We start from the raw sequence: 20,109 nt of genomic DNA, 5'->3' as shown, positions 1-20,109 counted from the left end.
GCCCATCTGGTGAGTCACCACTGTTGACTGCTACTTCACATTATTATTTCACATTATTATCGAATATTTCACTGTCCTGTCTTTGTCTACAATTATACTGAGCTATCGGACGCAACACTCAATATCGAAAATTCTCAAGTTAACTGATTGAAAAAAAAAAGATAGATATTCAGTTATCTTATACTATTTGATCAGAAAACACCTGGAATTGGTTGACAATAAACAAAATCTGTTTTGATGAACCAAATTCATTATTTTGCCTCTGAATAATAATAATAAAAACAAAATTTCCGTGATCCTATAACCGATGGAGTTAAGATTCTTGGTGTTGATTTAAAATAACAATTTCAAGCTCCATGCAAAATCTCGAGCTGATCACATATTTAGAAAAAGAGAAAATACAAGAAGACTATTGAAAAATAAAGTTCCAAGTTTTTCGTTATTATAGATCCGATCCGGTTGAGATTTCGCGAATATATAGGGTGAGTCTTTGACTTGTACATATGTTTTAAAAGTAGATTTTTGAGGTAAAAAAAAACACATTTCTTTTTTAACATTTTTTTTTGATTCGACCTATATGAAAATATATAGACATTTCAAATTTTTATAATAAACTATGCTACTCCTGGAAACCAGCACAATGAAGTTTCTCAATCCATAACATATAGCATTTTAACCTCAGACATGAGCTACTATATTAGAACAGAAGAATTGCATTCAGCCGAAGAACTCAATTTTTTGAATTTCACAGATATTTTTTTTTCAGAAAAATTACTCGAAAACATCAAGAGAACTATAAAGAATGCTTCATTACAAAAATGTTTTACTTCAATAGAACCATTTGGGAAATATGGCTGAAAGATTTTAGAAATTTTTTATGGATTCTCAAAAGCCTGTATCTTTTCAATCGAGTGGAAACGGGAAAAATGGTACTAGCGAAAAGTGTTTTTTTCAACCTCAGGAATCCACTATTGAAACATATATATAAGTCTAAGACTCACCATGTCTATAGAAAACCATATCAAGCTTCTTTCATCATCAGAACCAAGCAGAATATCGAAAAAACCTTTTATTTCAGTAACAGCGGATTCGAGTTTCGACCAAATTGAAATTTTGTGAGTCAGCTCAAAAAATTCGTATAGAATATCGAAAAAAAAGAGGAAAATACTGAGATGAAGCAAAAAAATTTTGACTGCTCGTCATTCATCTGCCAATTAAATCATTGGAAATATTTACCTACTATTATGTGACTCCGAAGGGTGCAATTGGCAAATTAAAGACCGAAAGCTCAAAGACTCCTAACTTCAGGTTAGATCTTTCCTCAATTTTTATCGAATGTTAATAGTTGCCCCAAAGTGATATTTAGCCAAGCAACCAAAAGCAACTGATGAAAGTTGACAATCAGTACACAGTATTATGAGGCAGTTGTACCGAGTCAGCTACTTAGCTGATTCACACAATTGATTCGACAAACCTATGACCCCCAATTCCGAAAAACCCATATATTTCTACTGGATATAATAGTTAATGATGTCTCACTCATATTCACCTTTACATTCGAGCAAAAAATCATGACAAACATCAACGAAATCATATTGTTGCAAAATGGCGAATGCGCTAGGTTTTCGTTTGTGGTGTGGGATCAGAACTCAGAATTACTCGTTCAGCTATTGCAAAACTGGAATAACTCTAACGAGTTTTACTTCTACATATATTCATAGCCACGTTACAAATTGGAAGGTTCGTGAGGAATACCGCACTATAATCTAAAGCAACTGTTAATTGAGTTTGAGCCATGCGAAGGGTGCTCTTTTCTATGTGGAACTTTTCCTACCTCCAGTCACCATGTAATTCAATCGTCTCCTAATTATAGTTGATGAGTCAATTTGGGAGAAGGAGTTTCTCTTATTTCATAGGTGTCAGATGAAAACTAAGCATTTACACCTTCCCTGATAGATAGGTCACAAAAAAGCGATGGGTCAACAAGTAATATTTTATATTTTAATCGACGTTATTTCTATATTTGATCATGAACTTATTGGTCTCATATTGATATCTTCTGACCAAAGTTTTTCAAGTAATGGTTATCCTCAAGATATTTCAAGTCAAGTGAGAGTTTTAACTTTTTTTCTGGAAATTATGATAAAAGGATACCTTTCACTTGTTTCGTTTGTATTATTTTAGTTGTTGAAGTTAAGATTACCTAAAAATTACATACGCCTACAACTTTACTTCCACTGTTTTTTCGAATGCTTTTCTATTCATTCACCAAAAAGAAAACAACGAAAGAAGTAATCTCAGAAAAATCATAACCCAACCTCTAAAATCACCCTTCTTAACAATATTAGAAAATGTCAAATTGTAATAAAAATATATTTCGACAATATACATTTGTGCACGGATTTGAAATATGGTGGAATTCACTGTTTTAAAGTTATGCGGCGGAATTTTTTTAATTTTATCAACTTTGGAAGGATATATCTCTCTAAATATGAATTTTGGCCATAAGTTTACTTACTTTTCATAAGTATACTTACTTTTCAATGTACTTTCATCCCCCAGAAAACTCGGTACACAATCGGTACGAATCGAACATTCCAGTTTGCATTAAGTGTTTCTATATGCCTTCTTGCTTTATGCAAGAAATTTCTCGAATGAAATTTCTTGTATTTCTCAAATGACATTTGCCATTCGTCATTTTAGTTGTCATGATATTCACAGACCAGAACACAGAAAAGCACAGATTTGTGTTCAGAAGCTCGAATAAGGTACAGTCCATTCAGGAATTATTGACATCGAAGTAGGCCATGAACGTCTAGTCGCGGCTTTATTTCTGGTTACAAAAATATCACTAAAAATTGCTATGGTTCATCATAGAAATGACCAGTTTAAATTATTTTCATCATTTTTGTATCCGAAAGATCCTGAATTTTCGAAATTACGATTATTACGAAGGGACGCATACAGTCATGATTTCATAAATTGAAATTCAGATTATATAACGTAAAACTATAGTGAAATGCTATCTCATTTCAAGGAAATTCAATGAAGAGATATCTATTCATTTAAGAGTCGCTCATGAAAGATCCCATTGAAGATCATTAAAATAGGCATATTCCTTTTCGCCAAAGGCTCTACAAAAATTGTTGCATTACTGATGGACACTGGATACCAACCTGCTTGCAAAATTCTTATTAAATCATTCTTATGGATCATTTTAACTGTGGTGTCTAAACTGGTAAAGAAAACAGAAAAAACTGGTTGATAAATTTAAATAGTGTAGCTTAGTGAATGGAAGAGCCGTATCATAATAAGACAGAAATAAAATTCAAAGAATCCATTTAGTATATGAAAAATTTTGACATCACAGTTGTACTGTAACTTTCAAAATTGGAACCAATTTATCAGCCGATGTGTAAATTACTTTCTAAAGTCACTATTTATTGAAACTGTTCATGACATGAATGATTGATTAAACTTGTATGAAAAATATAGGTACTATTTGTACTCGAGTTTTCTGTTTTTTATTGAAATGCTTGTATACTAGTTTCTATTAAATTACATAAATTATTTTGCCCATAACAGCTTTAACTCACTCACTAAAAGCATTTTTGCATGAAATTATTTTTAATTTGTGAATTTTAAAATTTTATTGCATTCTATTATTATCTTCAAGGGGGTAAGAGATGAAGAAATTCTTGAAGTTACTCTTCTGAATATATTTTTCAATTAAATACTCAGTAAAAATTCTATAACGCAATTGGAATTTATTAGATTTTTGGATTACTCATTGAAGAACAAAACACAGATATAACAATACTTCATTTCAATATAAAATATAAATAAGCTATAGATGCAATGCCAAGACTTTGTTTAGCAATCCAATCATAAAATAATTCTCTCTTCATAGATTTATATAATCCTCATGATCACCACTGTCAAAACAAAACATCCAGGTAAAAATCCAAATATCCAGCATTCAAAATAGTGCTCCTTCTACTTTTACCCTTGAATATACTTGAAAAACATTTTGTTTTCTTTCTAGAGTCTACTGTTGAATAATGCTGGCATTTTCAAATTTCCTCCAGATAAATGAATTTCACATTTTGTTGCAAATATTCTCTGTATTCACCATAAAATCGTACTCAACTTATTATATTTTTCTGTTTATCAATAAGAATTTTCCTTTTATTAACTGTTTTGAACTTGTAACCAATTACGTTTATGTAATGTTGTCTTTGATTGATTAAAATCCAGATGCTTTTTGGTCAATTTTCATCCAGGCTGATATATTGGTTGCTTTTGGCTCGGGTTTTGGTAACAATCAAATCATTCAATGATTCTTTGAAGGTGAAATCGTATTGCACAGGTTTTCTTCCACTAATAATCCAGGTTGTAATGACTTGCCTTCTTCTTTTTTCAAACAGTACTGTGAGAAATACTCAAATAAACTAATGAATGTGTGTTTGAAATTAATACAACTTTTAAGTTTCAAAATTTCTTCGATCAAAACCAATAACAGAAACATACTGAAATCTAACCTCTTGTCAATGACATTTCCAATGCCAACCCGAAATCTGCAATTCAAAATGTTACTGAATGAGCCAGTACCAACTTAATTTCGATTTTCCATAGCCACCCGGGATGTCAATAATTCCTGAATGGACTGTACATTGTTCTACTCGTATTTTCAATTTGTACAGGATAGGCAAATAAGCGAGGTTAGCGGCTATATCTCAGGATCCACTCATCGTAGAGACTTGCAGTAAAAAATTTTACCACTAAAGTGTACAAGAAAACACACTGGAAATTGTTTTGAAGTTCATACCTCTACCGCTAGGGGACGAAATAGCTACCGTCGAGTAGAAAAATGAATTTAACTCGAAAATGTTTCATCCGAAGTTGAAGAGAAAATATCATCACTGTGATCGTTAAAGAATACTCTATCTTTTTGAATTGTGACTTTCTATTTTACGACATTAAATAAGGGTAGGTGAAAGGGAGAAATCTGACGGAATGAAATGCCTGTAACTTCAGTTTGGCTCAACATTTTTGACCAAATTAGATCTCGTCTGAAAGATAATATCTTGTTGATTGAGGATAAAATATGCTCATGATGAATTTGTTTTTGCTGTCGTCGATAGAGGGCGCTGAGTCAAAAGTTCATTGTTTTGTTCATTTTACTCCGAAATTTCAAATGTAATGAAAGGATTTTCTTAACAGAAACAGAAATTCCATCAAATTTGCATGAAAAAACCTGAATGTCACAAAGCGATAGTTTCAGGCGTTCTGAAGTTATGGTCGTTAGAAGATATTCTTCAACTTATGCACTGCGAAAAACCAAATTGTGTCTTTAAGTTCTGACAGAAACAGAAATCCCACCAAATTTGTATGAAAAAACCAAAAGGTCGCAAAGCGATAGCCTTATTTGATGTCGTAAAATCGAAAGTGACAATTCAAAAAGATAAAGATTGTGAATTTTCCAAGGATAACAGTGATGATATTTTTTCTTCAACTTCATATGAAACATTTTCGAGTAAAATTAATTTTTCTACTCGACGGTAGCTATAACGCCCCCTAGCGGTAGAGGTATGAACTTCAAAACAATTTCCAGTGTGTTTTCTTGTACACTTCAGTAGTAAAAATTTTTACCGCGAGTCTCTACGTTGAGTGCATCCTGAGATATAGCCGCTTACCTCGTTTATTTGCCCACCCTGTACATATTTGAATTATTGATCCAAAAATCCACATTCTCTTTACGTCAATGCTTCATTTTTTGTATATTTCTAATCGTTTGAATTCAAATCATCCGAAATGAAATCATCAGAAGAAAGCCGCTCTAAATAGGTTGATTTAATAAAATGACGTACGATGTTAGAAAATAAGACAACATATAGGTACACATAGAAGAGGGATCGCGAAATTCCAATCCCACAAAAGCAGCACTCAGACAACTGTCGGCCGTGAAAGTTTGTCACTAAAGCCATTCTTTCTCTCCCGGTGGACATAAAAAGTAGTTCGAAACAATTCGAAGACGATGTTTCAAAAAGTTAGAAACAAGCCCTTTACCTGCTAATACAGGAATTCCCGGTAATTTAATTAAACAAGGACGATCAAGGAGACTAGCAGAGAGCAGAGCAAACTTCTCGGCAAGTCCTGCGTCACTGACTTGTTTTTGTTTATTCTTACGTTTCTCGTTTAGGGATCTGGAAATAGGAAGAAATTAGGAGAGAAAAGTGAAGATCCTCTGCTCGAATAATTAATTTTGCTAGAGTGGACATCCTGACTTTTTCAGTTCAATCGACGATTCAGTTCAAGACTGTCCAACAGAATTAGTTTTTTAGTTCTTGCTGGAAAGATCATTTGGATCCCTATAGAAATTGTAATTGCGCTATTTTTTTCAATTACCAACTTATTTCACTATATGGATTTTTTTAGTAGGTCAAACGGAATTTCACTAGAATAAATTTAAAAGTAGATTACGTTCGAGTCGAATAGCTAACAATAGTATTATAAATTTCTCGATAAATTCAGTGCTGAGATTTCAGTAAACAGGGTCCTGCAATAGTGCATTAGGCTTCCATAGCTGCCAAACTAAATGTTTTAGGAATTTAGTTGAAAAGCATTCCCTTTGTACTTTCAATTCTGCACCTCTGGAAATTATTTTCTTATATACAGGGTGTTCCCAAATAAAATTATTCAACAAATGAGTGATTTTTTAAATGGAATACCACTTATATTTTTGCATATTTTCAATGCTCTTCAATACCTCTGTCATGATGCAAAATATTAGGGATATTTTTCCAACGGTACGGATCTTATTCAGAAAAAACTGCAGAATTTCGACGAAACAGTAGTTCGCTTACAGCCCTTTACCGATTTACAGAAGCGATAAAAACATGAATTTGATCAGAATTTCTTTTAACAATTTCTTTTTTCAAGAATTGATCATTCAGTTTGGTATCATTGTGTGACTCATTTAAAATATCCGTTAGTTATTATGTTCATTATTCCTGAAATTTTTGGTTGAAATGTCATTTTTCGTGTCTGCCGGACACAGGAGTGAAAATAATCTTAAGGTTACTTCTGAAAAAATGTAAGGTTTTGAACTATGTACATCATCATAAAAAAAATACAGGGTTTTACATTCGAAAAACTCTGAGAAAAAACAATTTTAAATTCTTCATATTTGGACATTGATGACGGACACCCTGTATAAGAGAAGTTGAAAATTTAGGAACGATGACTAGGCAAATTCTTAAGTTAAAAGAAATTCTGATCAAATTCATGTTCCTATAGCTTCTGAAAATCGGTAAAGGGCTTTTACCGAACTACTGTTTCGTCGAAATTCTGCAGTTTTTTCTGAATAAGATCCGTAACGTTGGAAAAATATCCCTAATATTTTGTATCATGATAGAGGTATTGGAGAGCATTGAAAATGTGTAAAAATATAAGGGGTGTTCCATTTGAAAAATCACTCATTTGTTGAATAATTTTATTTGGGAACTCCCAGTATATCAGAAAATAATTTCCAGAGATGCAGAATTGAAAGTACAAAGGAGATGCTTTTCTACTAAATTTCTGAAACGTCTGGTTTGGCAGCTATGGAAACCTAACACACTATTGCAGGACCCTGTATATTCGGCTATCGATTGATAATTTTGACAACTAATTTCGATTCAATTTGCTACTCAGCTAAGTGTTTCATAATATATTCGGCATGTTCCAAAAATCAACGAACCTATAGGCGAAGTTGTGAAAATGGTGAGGTTTGATTGGGTCTTTTTATAGACCTAGAACTTTGGTTAGTTGCTGTGTTGAATCGATATTCAATTTAAGTTATCGTATCAATTTGATACAAATTTAGGACTAGATGTTTGATTACATATTCGTCAATATTCAGAATTTAACATCAATTCATCAGAGTACATGTAACATTGATTAGTTTCTGTCAGACAATGAGTGGTTGTAGTAGCCTGGTGGTAAATGCAGATCATTCAGAAAAGTAGCTTGTTGTGTATCCTAAGACTGTTAACAAAGGCTTGCCTTCAAAAGCCACTTCTCCCTCGTATAAAATTTGTTACTTTTTTTATATAATACGTTTTGAATTTCATAAAAATCTGGAGATCCCATTTTTACATAAGATTTATATTAACGATCCTTATAATTGATTGATCAATGAAAAATTAGCCTAGTAAAGGTTGTCTTGCTTAATTAATTTTAACTGACATGAAGTTAAATTTGTTGATAGTTATCATTGCTAGGCTTCAGCTTTCCCCCCGGCGAAGAACAAGTAGAACTTTTCGATGACCTTGTCAGTGAAACTATTACATTGTTATTGTACGTTTGAAAAAAATTCATAATCATGATCTCGCATGGTCTGATTTTTCTAATAGTTCTATTCTTGATAACCCCATTCTGTTGAATCTTGTGACATAACGATTGATATTACTGTGAAGCAGCATCGCATATTCAGTGTTGTCAACAGAAACTTAATACCCCGATTTTCAGGCTTTAAAATGAACATGCGGAAAATCGCTGGCACCCGTCAATTTCTGATTCAAGGGGGAAGAACTTTTCCGTACTCCGCATACCCGTAACTGAAACCCCGTAACGGGGGTGACTACAACCCCCTGATTTCGAATAGAGATGAAGGGTGTTTTGAAGATCTTATCGAGTACTATCTGATACTGAAATTTGGCTTCATCTAAAACGACATTACAGGTGAAATAGTAGGAGAGTACTTACTTCTGTGATTAGTTCATTAAATGCTGGAAATGAACACTATTCACTTCCATGCAGTATTGTTAGTTTCGCTGAAAACGTTTACGTACGTTACTCAAAATTTCATGAGTTAAATCCATATTTTGGCAGATATTACATTTTCAATTTACTGTAAACAACTAATATTGTGCTCGTAGGTCAAAACGTTTTAAATACTTTCAACACAAAAAATGTCAAATTTTACGATGCCAATATCAGATTTCACCTGGCAATATCAGTGTTGCCAATATTCAATACATAAATAGTAGCCCTCGTATATCTCTCAACATCCAAACAACCTATTCGCCATTTAGTAGATACCGTCCTACAGAAAACGCGATAACCAAGACAGCCACTTCCTTCATTTCGTCTCTTTCATGCACCCTCTTTTTGTTTCCGACTGAACCAGTAGCTTCAAATTTGGCTACTAGTTGCACAATGTAAGCTGTGGATACATTTTTTAATACTTTATCGGACACAAAATTAACAACATAACTACTAAATACCTTTGAAATGCGTCGGATACGAATAATATACTCGAAATATCCATACAACCTATTCGCTTCGGATACGCTTTGCCAGTTTCGAAGTTGGACGACTGGAACAGGAAGAGCCAGAAACTATCGGACTGCAACTCCACATATGGTTTCGAGTGATGCGGTTCTCACAGATTGTTCATCAAATTTATTGCGAGCGGTAAGAGTTAACTTCCGGGCCGTAACAACCTTTCTGACAGCTTTATTTTTCGTGCTCATGGCCGCTTAGTTTCAGGTTTGATTTTCATTGAAAATTTCGTTCTTTGTTTTCTACGGACTATTCTGGAATCCTAGGGGCCGGTCAGGATTATTACTTGCCTTCTTCGGTATAGAAAAATCGTACAAAATTACAAAACAACCGAAAATGATACACTATGGTTTATTATTTGATACAGCAACTGAAACATTGTTTTGAATAATTATTGAATTATTGATAAATCAATAATGATATATGAATATTTTCTCCGATAAATTATAGATGGATTTTTTCTGATTCTCTCAACTCATTGGAGTTATTATCAAACAGAAATAATGAAAAACACGTCTTCTATTCGAAATTATATACTAAAGAAGTTTACATAGGCATGATTGGCTCTACAGTGGGTGTTAGGTGTTGTTTATAGAGTTCCTGCATGAATGCTTACACTGTTGTTAAAGTTGAGAATGGTTCGAATGACCATTAGGATAATTGATCAATTATTTCGGTAATTGGTTATATTTATTAGTTTGTTCTGCTGTTTCGCTGGCTTGGCATTCGTAATTGGAGATATCTCAATGTACCTAAGTATTGTTTCTACTTGGTGGTGTAGATACTTTATGAGGGTGTGTGATTCATTTATTTCTCTAAGTGATGAGTCTAAGTATTCTGTTTTGTAAAATTTTGAGTGGATAGAATGATAATTTCTTCAGATGGAAAACAACTGGTTCTGCATATGTTATGAGTGGTCTAAGTGTGGCAGTGTATTGGAGATTTCTGTTTTTATTGCTCAAGGTCTTCTTTCATTTAACAGTGTTCTCAAAGCTCGATTGTGAATGCTCTTCAGATAGTACAATTGTCCAGCTCATCGCCGAATTCTTTCACAAAATTTCCAGGTGTTAATATATATTGTCCCATTGTCATTGTCATTATTCTGTTGTGTGAATTTTCGACTGAAAACAGTTTGTTCTGTATTTTCGTACAAAATTTAATCGGGAGAGATCCTTTAGTCCCCGAAGAAAGCTCTAGATGGTGAACAAACATATATTTTTGGAATTGAAATGTTCACTGAAAATTTCGAAGGGGTTTAAAAACTTTCACTTGAACGATTGAGTAGGTTAATTATCAGGAATCTTTAACCAAAAACGAATTAACATTTTGAAATGAATGATAGGTGTGAATCTGTAGTACGTACCCATATGTATACGTTGGCCAAACTGGAAAATCTTTCGAACGCAAAATAGAAGAACATCGACATTCTGTAGCCAATAATGAACATATTTGCAAGTGTTTTCGATCTTTTGGATAGGATTTTGATCTAAATATCAATAGATTTGAACCTGAACTAGACTAATCATAACAAATAGACGTTAAAAATCAAATTTATTCGTTGTAATTTAGGTAGGTACTAAACAAAATAGGGACCATATTCATGATAGCAAAAACCGAGATAAAAATATAAAAATCACAAAACTTGTTTTAATCATGATCAACTACCAATTAGTAACGGCAAAAACAGTTCAATAATACAATAGACTGGTGAGTTTGAAGTATGTGACAGTAAACAATATTCTTAACATTTGTTCAGTTGAACTTGTGATGAAAACCAACTTGATCATTTGAAAATTTGTTTTGATACTAAAAGATCTGATGGTAAAGATAACTTCATATTAAAGTATCCAAAAACGAAGTGCATGAAAAGATATATTCGCTAAATTCGATTTTGTCTGTGAGGAGAACTGTTACAGCAACTATGGCGAAAATATTTTTTTTATTTAAGTCACCTCTTTTGGATACCATTGAGGTTTCGATGTATGTCACATACTCCAGTTGATTTTGACACTATTTCTATTAACAACATTCAAATAATAGAAATATATAGTAAAAGAGGCACTGACGGAATACGAAATATCGCAAATGTAAACAACGACGTGGCACAAAATTGCATATGTTGGTTAGACACAAAACTGCAATATCTTGACTTCTATGGGCGTTACAGTTGTCTTCAGTCTGAGAAATATGAGTGTGTGTCTTCAAAAATGGGCGATAATATAGACTTTAACGCCAGGTCTCACATAAAATAAATTACACGTCTGTTCTCGGATCTGAATCAACTGTAGGAAGCACAAATGGAAAGCGTGGGATAAAGAGAAATTTTATCACTATCCAGAGCCGAAATCCATAACTCCCACCTCATGATAATAAGGGCCGGAAGCGACCATAGAAAAACGTATGGCGGTCACGTACTTCAAGTCTCTTAGAATTGCTATTGTCATAGGAATGGCGGGCTTTATTCTGCCCAGTGAAATTCCTTTTTATGGAAATGGACGTCACCGGACATTTTCGATTCTAACCTACGATCGACGCAGGAATATTTCAATAAATTTGCCGCTTTTGTGCTTTGAATCCTGATCGCGTTCCTAACGAAAACGGGGTATTTATTGGTTTTTCTTACCGCCGTGGTCTCTGGCCGGGTTGATATACGACTAATAGTCGGATATATTCTTTCTATAAGGCTTCATTATTCATTCCCTGGAACTCCGGCAGGAACAAAGGTGAGAGAATAATGAACGGAGAGCGATTTCACATATTCTGTGAATTGGTTGGAATGAGTGTTCATAGCTTTTTTTGGAACAAGGATTTCTTACATGACCTGAAAAATTGGAAGAGCAGTGACAAAAAGTCGAGAGTTTTGTATGCTCTCAATTATTTGTAGGAAATATTCCACTTCAACTCAAGAATTCTCATTTGAAATATGACATGAATTCCAGAAATTCAATAAAAATTGGTCAAAACTAAAGGGTTAAACATTTTGATATTCCGAAAGTAAAAGTATCATTTAAATGCCCTCCGTGTGATCTTTCACGGGATTTGATAATTGATTCGATGACTCGACCGCACATTTCAAGAAATATTTCCGCGAGCACTTGACGCATGTCAACCGAAGGTGATATATCTTATGACCTTGGTTATAAATTCATGAGAAATGACGCGTTCTGTGAATTTCACTCACAATAAAGCTAAAATGGCTCGTGTTGCATGGCTTATTGCACCATCTTGCTGAAATGAGATCTATATGTCATTTTTTTAGATTTAATTAAGAAGGTTTCATTTCACTGCGACCTAATGGTCTATTGTGCCCCCATCAGAGCTATTTTCTCCATAAAGTGATCTTCAGCTCGCCTTCCAGTTCCAGAGTTCTGATGAACTTCAATATTTGGGATGGCTTCAAGGAGGCTAATTTCTCACTTCTATAAGTTTCTTGTCTAAAGCAGGTTTTGTGTTGACTAGCGATGGCGAGGCATTCCGTCACCAGGTGATCCGGAGTTTCTTCCTCCTCCCCACAGAATCTGCACTCGCCGTTTTCTGTTAGTCCCATTCTCATGAGGTTTTTCCTAAGGCGGCATCTATATGTCATTGATTTCAGGCCAAAGAAAAATCGGTAGTGGTTTAGCTGTAGCGATGAAAATTGATAGTAGGAGGAATACCTTCTTCATTTTCAAAAAAATACGATCTAATCACTTCACCAGGCCAAATTTCACAACACACATTCCACTTTTTGTGGGTGTGATGAGCTCTCAGCAGATACATGAGGATTTTCACTGCCACATGAGCAACTTTTTCTCACAGCAACACCGAACTACAAGAAGTGTTTCCTCGCTGAAGAAGGATAAATGCGAAAAATCTTCATCAAAACGTTGTAGTTCACCTGTTTCACCTACAGCAGCAATATTTTCGATCAAGTGGGTATTTCAATGATATATGAGTCTTGAGAATAAAAGTAAAGAAACATTATGTTGCAATTTTTTCTACCGATTGTTATTGTAGTAGTGAAATTTCACAATTTGCACACGTTTAGCAGTAAATAAACCATACGTATATTAATAAATGGCTAACCTTCAACTAAACATATGAAACTTCAGATGACAATTCTGATTAACATATTATGTCATTGAAAACCGGAAACCGACATGAATAGTCCAGTATAGTTCTAGACTACTCTAATTGTTATTTGGATCAGAAAATTTCATTTTGGTCATAAAATATAATATATTTATATATATTTTCTGCAGTATTCGAACCAAAATCAATAAACTGCATCCCAAAAACAAGACCTCGTAGAAATAATTGCCCCTTTGAAATCAGCACATCAGCACAATATTCCGTTCCTTTCAAGAATGTAATACCATACGTTACTCTTCAGCGTTGTCAAGTCAGCAAAAAAAATATTGATTTATATCTGAATTGTAATCAGAGTTAGTTGTTAATCTTTTCAGGAATATAAGGATTTCATACTCATCTATTCGTAGAAATTCATACAGTTCTGCAGTGGAGCATTTCACCGAAAAAGAGGTTTCATTTTGAACAGCCCGCTATCTGAACAGCTTTCACTTCTGAAGCTGTGAAATTTTCACTTTTCCATGCATGATTTGTTAGAATTCGTTACAAAAAATGGTGAAAATTTTGCAGTCACAGTTCTCGAAACTGAAACACTCTTGATCGGCAATATTGACATTGGTGAAATAATTCGTCGCTCAAGAACAACTGGGAAGCCCGTAGTGTTGATGAAAATCCAGATTAGTTGGTTTCTAATCGCTCTTGGAAATAACACATTCCACAAACGACATAACACCATATTTTGCATGTTCTGTTCAGTTTACTCAAGCCGGTCAATCACAAGAAGTGTCGTATCTTCGCTGATTGGGCCCTTGAAAAAGCATCGAAATGATCAGGATATTCATCGACAAAACATCTGCAGTAATGAGGCACATTTTCACCAAGGAGGCTACGTTAATGAATAGAATTGTCGCATTCAAAGCACGGAAAATCCGAGAAGAGGTTATTGAAAAGCCTCTCCATCCTCAACGTTTCACTGTTTGGTGCAGTTTTTGGGTTGGTGGAGTGATAAAATGTTAATTATGAGGTTGGTACAACTATTAGAGTGAATGAATTGTGCTACCGACCTATAATTAACGATTTTTTTATGTCTGGAATTGGAAACAACGCAATTCTTCAAGAGAAGTTTGTTGTCCGTGTTTTTCTTTCCTCAAAAATGTTATGAATATTTGATTGATATCATTTTCAATCGCTAATGACTCACCTGCTCCTCAACAATGAAGTGATTTTTTCAAAATATTTTTTTCAATATTCATTTCAATTTTTTTTTAATATCAGAATCGAACTTATTATTTGAATATTTACAACATTCGCTAAATTCAGATCTTACATTAAATTATCTCACAGAACATCTAATCTTATTCAATACGGTACCTAAAAACAGGAAACTATTACAAACTATTGACTGTCATCTCTAACGAAAAGCGTTTCAATGAATCCGCTGAAGTCTCTTTTCACGATGAGCATATTTGCCTTTCCAAGATCCCGAACATGTATGCACATTCAATATTCACGGAAAATTGCGGTGTTTCCCTCACATTGAACCACCTGACTACATTTTTATCGCTTACCCCTTGGGATAGTTAGGGTTCTCTACAAACATACAAACACTGATTGGGTGGCTGTTATCCGAATGCCGAGGAGGGACGCTGACCAAGCCGTGTGGTTTTACGGCCGTTAAATTTCACAACTCTCCAAAGGCAGAAATTGAAATGTTATAGGTATTAACTTTTGCAGTGACTGGATAAATTTCTTGGTAGCGTCTGGAGAATATGAAATTGTTTCATAAATGAAGTGATATCTGTATTTTATTAATAATTCCATCAATGAAAACGGTGATTTGACGATTGAAAAATTGAATTGATCGATGTCTGAAGTGAATCTACAACTCCAAGATTATCATTCTGTGATTCAGTGGCAAATCCGTTCATTCTGTCATACCTTAGGGCACAAATATATAGATACTAACTGACAAAGAAGACCCAGAAGGAGCTGTTTAAATTTTAATTTTCTTTGGTAAAAAATAGATAGTATAGCAAGGAGTGAATGACTGAATTTGGAGAAAGAAATCGTGAAGGTTTTTTCATGTAGATGAACAATTTTTGTTACATAAATATTGTAGTCTTTCGGAAGTTTTTTAAATTCCTTTAATTTTTTAAAATTCGAGCGAATGAAACAAAAACCCGTTCCATGGAATGAATTTATATACTCTGGCATTTTTGTGGTGATATTTAACTGTAAAACGCATACTCAACATTGATGGTTTCTTAGATATTTTCAATTCAGCGCTTGATTTTACAAAAAACCTTCAAAAGCTCTTTTTTTATCAAATTTTCAAATTCATATAGATAACGAAACAAATTTTTTTTCCGAAAATCGAATAGCTACTTCTTGTAGAGAATTCATTCAAGATTTCAAAAAATCCCTTAAATTTTCTGTACATCATTGATTGGTGAGATATTGATGGTTAAAGACGAAAAGGTCCTTTTCAATTCAAAGTTCGATATTTCAGCTAGAAGTGCTAGCATCGAAATTTTGAAAAAAGGATATTGAAGGTGAATGAACAAGTTATCTTATCCTTAAGAATAAGAATTAGATATAGTTGTTAAGTTGGAAAAAAAATTCCAAGTCTGTAGCCAAAAATGAACACTGAAAAAATTTCTCTGAAAGGACCCCGCACGTTTTATATGGGAAATGGCTTTCCGTGAATTTGGCTGAATTTTTGATATGTTGTAGTTCTTGATGAACTGATCAGAAATGTTCATAGCCACAAAGCTCAAAAATAGACAGTTTTCGAGATATGGAGCTTTGAAAATTGATTTTTTGCAATTTTCGGGGGCTTTTGCTCATCAATCGGGGAGCTCTCATTTCTGGTTGGGATGGGATTTGGATGTTCGACCGCCAGAACCCGACTGAGAAATGATCTTCCTTGGTTATTTCAGGCACCGCCATCGATACTGTATTCATTAGGATTGAGCGGTACACGTTGCTTGAAAAATTTTTTCATCATGAGATCTATAACTATAAACTTCAAGCTTCGAAACTTGTTTTTTAAATCGAGATACGACCTTTGTTATCGATAATACAGTCATTTGAAAAACAGGTAAAAATTTCGAATTTTATTTTGATCCTTTAATTTATTCCACTAGTATATATCTATCAATCTATATTTGATTGATTAGGTTCTTAGATGAAGAAAAACAATTTTCAATTGAATAATACAATACGATAATGTTTTATAATTTCTTTCCTCAAGTGACAAATCATCCATTTCCTCATTCCCAACAATTCCAACTTTGAGTTCTCAGTTCAAAATGAAGAATGCCCGTTAATTGATATAGAAGTGGTATTTATGTAAAATTGCAGATGTCACAGAATATTACTATATACTATATTTCATACATAATTTTTTTCATTGTGGACAGTTGTTGATCTTTTGTGTTATATTTCATTGACTAAATTCGAATTCCTCACAATTCAACAATACGTTTCATGAATGAAGAAAATACAAAAAGAAAAAGAAGTACGATTTCCAAGTATGTAATATCATACGATATTAATTATCTATCTGGTTAATGTATCAACAAAAATGCCATCGACATGACCATTATCAAACAGAAGATTTCCACACTATTTCATAGGAATCATAATCGAAAGTAAACCAAGGAGAATGCATGTCATCAAGGGAGAGTAGCGATATACGTTTCATATTTTAATTTTTCATTGAACCTTTTACCAACACCATCTGAAGTAAAGAAAAAAAAAATGATTACAGAGAAGGGAGGAAAGAAAAAAAACGAAAACATAGGAGTATTTTCACACTTCGTTTCTAAATTACACTTTACTCCTATGAGTAAAAATAGTTACCCCATTAAGTGGTTTTCCCGCTAAGCAATCCGATAAACATCAAGCCTCAAGCAGCTTTGTCGATTTACATGAATGGGCCCGATTCAAAATTAAATCGACGCCTCAGCTGGAAATGGCGGTTCTGATAAGATCTCGACGAAATATTCCGGCTGAATGGCAATGCCGTTCTATTTCACTCACTCTTTAATCTCGACTGATAGGGAGAGATCTTTCACTGACAACTTTATGGTCCGTCGTCTGACAAGTTTTATCGAATGATGGAGGGTTATCAGAAATTAAATATCTCTTTTTAGATGAATGCGTAGAGTTTTCTGGAGATCTAGTTTCCTAGAATTTTTTTTTTTGGTTAATCTGATCATTGTGACACTATTTGATAAACCTCGTTGATGTTAATAAAGTGGGATATTTGATAGAGTTAATTAAGTAAACGTTCTGTGAAGACAGTTGCCTTAAAAATTAGAAAAAGAAGTGGACAGTGAGCTATATCAAACTGAATGTTGATTCGCTCAATACTAATGTAGGCTTGGTTAATCGATCGTCTAGAGATATGATTCGATTACCTAGCCTTTCGTCTCCTTCTCCGTGACTTTGTTCGGGTTGGTTATAATTTAACTCCATTAAATTATAAACATCTATTTACAAAGCCACACTTCAGTACAAACACAGTTTATACGGTACTGAATTTCGTCTTTAACTCGAGTGTTAATAACTCGAAACGTCTTCGATATTTCACGTCTTCGTCGTACTTCAAGTTTTGGTCGTCTCGTCTTTGATTCGTTCGCGACTCGTCTTAATCTAGTCCGCGAACCGTCTCTTCGTCTTACGTCTCAAGTTGACCGACTGAACTTGATCTTTACCCGACTTAACTTGAACTGTCTACTGACCGCAACTTACTGACCTGACTTGAATATCGACTTCCCTTCTTTCGGCTTGACCACACCCTTAGGGAAAGTACCATCCCCTAGTCCAATAAAAGTTTTGCCGTACCGCCCACAAAGATCTTCGCGGATTCCTGGAAAACGAATATTCTTGAAGGACTAGAACCTGATACACAGATGTGACACATCTGGTACAACCGTCTTGTCTTCGATCTTTCCTAACCCCCAGTAAATCTCTTAAGTTTTACAACCGGCATGACACATCTTCGACATCCCGAAGAATTACACATTCTTTTTACATTATATGTAGATTAACAATTCGTTCCCTGTAAATTCATTGAAACTGTCATGCCCTCGACACTTGAAGAAACTAATAGGTCTCCAAGCATCCTGTTGAACATCTCAATTATTTACAGGGAACAAGAATTGGATCCTACATTTATACCAACAAAGAAACTGCAACACCAAGAAGGGGCCGTTAAAATTTGAAAATGTTTAAGGTAAAAGATAGATAGTATAGCAGGGAGTGGATGATTTTATTTGGAAAAAAAAATAGTGAAGGTTTTTTCATGTGAACAATTTCTGTTACTGTTAAAGTAAATTTTTGCAATTTTTTCAATTTTACAACAAACCAGCAGTTCGAGGAGATCCAAAGTCGATGTTAAGTTGTTGTTAAAATGCCTAGAGCACGTGTACGTGGAATTTATCGCCAGCCAAGTGAATTTAAAAGAGGTTGAATTATTGATCTACGGTAGGCGGGGTTGCCATTTCGAGGAATCGCTAACCGTACGAACAGAAATCCAACTATTGGTATGAAATGTTGTCAAGCGTGGTTTGATAATGACCATAATCGATGGAGAGTAGACACCGGACGTCGAAGGGGAACAAATGAAGTTCATGCATGATCGACGTCTAAGACTTATGACCATTAGAGACCGATTAGACTGATGAGTGGTTAGTAGAACAAGGCCATCTTGTAACTGTTCGAACGGTTTACCGCCGAATAAGGTCTTCTGGGGAGAAGGTCTTCTGGACTACAGCCTTATTGACCCATCTTGTGTTACTTCTGATGGTTGAGCATCGCCGGCAACGATTACAGTGGTGCAGAGAACGACAACATTGGAATGTGAAATGGCCTCAGGTCGTCTTTTCTGATGAATCTCGATTCTTCTTGGGTGAACATGATGGCTGAAAAATGGTTAGACGACATCGGAGAGAAAGGTGGGAACCTCAGTTCGATGTTGAGCGTCATGTACATGCAAGTAGGTCTTTTTTCGAGGTAACATGACAGCGCTGCGTTACATTCAAGAAATAGTGGAGCCATTTGTTCTCCCTTACCTTAACCGGCTCGAGAATCCAATATTTCAGTAAGATAATGCCTGACCTAATATTGCCAGAGTTAAGTTAAACTTTTTCAAAGCGACCCATGTGAATCTTTTGCCATGGCCGCCCAGATCCCCAATTTTTCGCCCAAAGAGCATGTTTGGGACATCATTGGTAGAAGGCTTGGAAATTCACCTCATCCCCACTGACTTTGGAGGCTTTGAGACATGAAGTACAGGTAGCTTGGGATAGTATCTCTCGAGAAGAAATAGACCATCTTATGGCATCAATGCCGAGACGAGTGTGGGATTGTATAGATAAATGCGTTGGACAAACACAATATTAAAAAAATTATTTAAAAAAATGTAAACCTTTCATTTTGTCTCCAAATTTCAATCATTCGTCATATCTATATTCAAAATTCAAACATCTCATTCTGGGTATTGTAGTTTCTTCGTCAGTTAGTATAGATGAAGTTGTAAGTATCAATATTATTCAATCAGTATTAGTCATATCTCATGGACTATTTGCTCCATCAAAACGAAACAAAAAATGCATTCGCGCATAATGCTTAAGAAATGACAAGTTCGAGCTTTGCTGTTGAAAAAATCGAATCGAAGAAACAATTTCTTCTGTTTATAACACTTCT

The 20,109-nt window shown here is 34.4% G+C and overlaps 1 protein-coding gene across 2 annotated transcripts in view; it reads right to left on the bottom strand.

The window, feature by feature from the left end:
• LOC123677556 (neuroligin-1-like) overlaps positions 1-20,109 on the bottom strand; it is a 536,762-nt gene that overhangs the window by 374,867 nt on the left and 141,786 nt on the right. The window lies entirely within an intron of this gene.

This window comes from Harmonia axyridis, chromosome 4, assembly GCF_914767665.1.
Source record: "Harmonia axyridis chromosome 4, icHarAxyr1.1, whole genome shotgun sequence".
NCBI classification, from domain to species: domain Eukaryota; kingdom Metazoa; phylum Arthropoda; class Insecta; order Coleoptera; family Coccinellidae; genus Harmonia; species Harmonia axyridis.
Note: the sequence above shows the minus strand (reverse complement) of the source record. Positions and strands in the feature narration are given on the sequence as shown.